This window comes from Chenopodium album, chromosome 10 (assembly GCF_948465745.1).
Source record: "Chenopodium album chromosome 10, dcCheAlbu1.1, whole genome shotgun sequence".
Classification (NCBI taxonomy): domain Eukaryota; kingdom Viridiplantae; phylum Streptophyta; class Magnoliopsida; order Caryophyllales; family Amaranthaceae; genus Chenopodium; species Chenopodium album.
Window position 1 is genome coordinate 33,206,757 of NC_137843.1, and position 3,401 is coordinate 33,210,157.

General features: G+C 38.3%; 1 non-coding gene across 1 annotated transcript; it reads right to left on the reverse strand.

Moving 5' to 3' along the window:
* Nucleotides 1–1,253: 1,253 nt before the first annotated feature.
* On the reverse strand, nucleotides 1,254–1,360 carry LOC145565896 (small nucleolar RNA R71). Its single transcript, XR_014095254.1, has one exon. It is a non-coding gene; the product is annotated as a small nucleolar RNA R71 (small nucleolar RNA).
* Nucleotides 1,361–3,401: the final 2,041 nt, after the last annotated feature.

Sequence of the window (3,401 nt, forward strand, 5' to 3'; positions counted from 1 at the left end):
ATTATGATTGCTGATTGTTAATGCTTAATTAATTTCCTATTGATTGATTTAATGCTATGCAATTAGATTAGGCCAGATTTAATTGTATGAGTTTGGGAATATTGATTCGAGATTCGAGAGATGAGAATTAATGTTTAGGCTTAGTTTCAATAGGCAGACTAATTTATAAATGGTTAAGTTGAGATTCGAGAGATGAGATTTAATACCGGTAAATTAACTCTGTGATTGTAATACGTAGCGAAGGCCCTTTATGATCTGATTGATTGATGCGTTAATGGTTGATTATTATGCTTTACCCTAGAATGTTGTTTATTAGTGAACCTGTGCCCTAGGTCTTTTAATATTTGATTTCTCCTATTTTATTCTCCCTGCTCATATTCTTCGTAGTATAGATCTTTAATAACAACAAATTATTACTTAATAATTTAGATTACTTTTAATTAATTAGGAATAAATTGACTTGTTTCCCTGTGGTTCGACCCTTCTTCCCTATCTACTTTTGTTAGAGGATTTAGGTAATATTTTTGATTAGGGGATACGACTTTACCCTGTCAAAATTTGGCGCCGTTGCCGGAGAAACGGTTTTATTTTTATTTCTAATTGTTTTTGTAGTCTAGATTATTTTTTTTCTTTTGCCTCAAAGGACATTAGTTCTTTGAGGAAGTTCTCTTATTTGTCTTTTTAGTTCTCTATTTATGCCGAGGTGTTCCAGTTCAGGTTACATTCCATTCGATCCTGAGATCGAGCGCTCTTTCGATAGACAGAAGAATCTTTATAGACAAATCCTGGCGGGTTCTGGGAGTAACGACATTCCTAGAGATTCGCCACCTGATTCTAGTGATTCGGAAATTCCTTCAGATTCAGAATCAGAGATGACTGCACCTAAGAAGCTCAGCGATTATTCGCAACCGTCCCTGACTGATTTTCCACACCTTTCCCCCAGACCAGATATCGCGGGAGTCCAGTTCGAAATCAAGCCCCAGTTCATAACGATGATAGAAAGAAAGCAATTCAGTAGAGTTAAGGGTGAAGATCCTAATCTTCACATTGCAGATTTCTGTCAATACTGCAATACTATTCGGCAGAATGGAGTAACGCAGGACCAGATTAGGGAGATTCTCTTTCCCTTTTCTTTATGTGGAAAAGCTAAATTGTGGTTTAATGGTTTGAATAGAACTGCACTTGGTATTACTAACTGGGAGACTCTTGCTTTAAATTTTTATAACAAATATTACCCTGCAGAGAAAACAGCTTTACTAAGAAGTGCCATTCAGAACTTCGCCCAGGAGCCAGATGAAGCATTATATGAGGCTTGGGAGAGGTTCAAGGATCTGCAGAGGGAGTGTCCCCACCATAACTTGGCAAAGTGGCAGTTAATTCAAGCTTTTTACAACGGATTAGGGAATGCATCTAGAACAATTCTAGACTTCGCAGCTAGTGGTAGATTTATGAATCTTAATGTTGATGATGCAGGTCAGGTTACTGAAGATATGGCGATACATAATTCCCAATATGGGAATTCTAGACGCTATGCAAATAAGGGCAAACACCACGTTGATTCAGTATCCCTTTTGCAGGCTCAGCTTACTTCTATTTGCCAGAAATTAGATAACCTTAGTACTAATATCCCTAACTCTGTTGCTAATGTTTCTGCTGTTGCTAATAACTCTAATGATGCTTTTTGTGAAAATTGTGGAAGTGTAGGACATTATGAGCAAGATTGTAGGAGCTCGATGGAGCAAGTTAATGCTTTTCAAACCTATAAGCAGAATAACCCATACTCCAACACCTACAATCCTGGCTACCAAAATCATCCATACTTATCATATCGGAGCACCAATGTTCAAAATCCTCCACCTCCACAACAAACACCCCCTCCACAGCAGAAATAATACCACCCTCACTCTAACCAGAAAGCCCCAGGACAAACCCCTACTACATCTTTCGACCCTGCCTTGTCAGAAATTAGAGCGATGTTAACTAGTATGCAAAAGCATATGGAGAGTAGAGACCAACAGATTGACTCAATTATAGCCCATAATAAAGTCATGGACACACAAATTGTCCAATTGTCCTCTACCCTACAAGCTCGCCAGCAGGGAGCTCTACTATCGCAGGGAATTCAACCAACGGATCATGCAAATGCAATCACCCTAAGGAGTGGTTCACACTACGATGGGCCTCCTATGCCCAAGGAGGATGAACCCGATTTAATTAATATTGCTAATCCTGATTCCGTTACACCTAATGTTCCTGCAGGGCTCCAGGGTAATACTAACATTTCTGATAATTCATTGCAGGGTACAACCTCAGGGAAGGATGCACCCCAGGAGAAGAGTAGGGAAGCACAACAACCTATAATCAAACTATCATTCCCAAATCGCCAATTGAAGACTAAGTTGGATAAGCAGTTTGGTAAGTTTTTGGAGGTTGTGAAAAATTTGCAGGTAACGGTTCCTTTCACAGAACTTATTACACAGGTTCCCGCATACGCTAAATTTATGGAAGATATTTTGACTAGGAAAAGGGCCTTTAATGAAGTAGAAACTGTAGCTTTTACAGAGGAATGTAGTGCACTATTACAGAATAAATCCCCTCCTAAATTAAAGGATCCCGGTAGTTTTTCTATCCCTTGTCATATTGGTAATGTCTTCATAGATAAAGCATTGTGTGATTTGGGTGCTTTTGTTAGCGTTATGCCATCGTCTATCTGTTCTAAATTAAATATGGGTGATTTAAAAATTACTAATATTACTTTGCAAATGGCAGATCGTTCTGTTAAATATCCCCTAGGTATTTTAGAGGACGTCCCTGTTAGAGTTGGTAAATTTTTCTTGCCTGTAGATTTTGTTGTTTTAGACATGGCTGAGGATACACAAATCCCCATTATATTAGGTAGACCTTTTCTCCATACTGCAGGAGCCATTATAGATGTTAAAAATGGTAAACTAACCCTATTTGTTGGTGATGATAATATTACATTCAATTTAGGGAAAGTTTTAAAAGGTCCTATGCTAGAGGAAAATTGTTGTCTAATTGATGTCATTGATATAATGGATGATATTTGTGAAGATAGCTTAACACAGGTTCTTGCAAGGGATCCCTTGGAAGAAATTCTTTGTGGAGATTTGTCTGCAGGTGATGCGAGTATCTGGAGTAAAGAGGTGGATGTCATTGAAAAAGCTCTTGCCATAGAAGAACTTGATCCTAACGAGAATAAGAAGGTAGTAAAATTGGTTCAGGAATCAAAACCTGCAGAGGTGAAGAAACCTGAATTAAAACCTCTCCCTTCTCACTTAAAATATGTTTTTCTTGATGAGCAGGAAATGCACCCTGTGATCATTAGTACTGCACTTGATGACCCACAAACTTCCCAACTTCTAGAGGTTCTTAGAACCCAG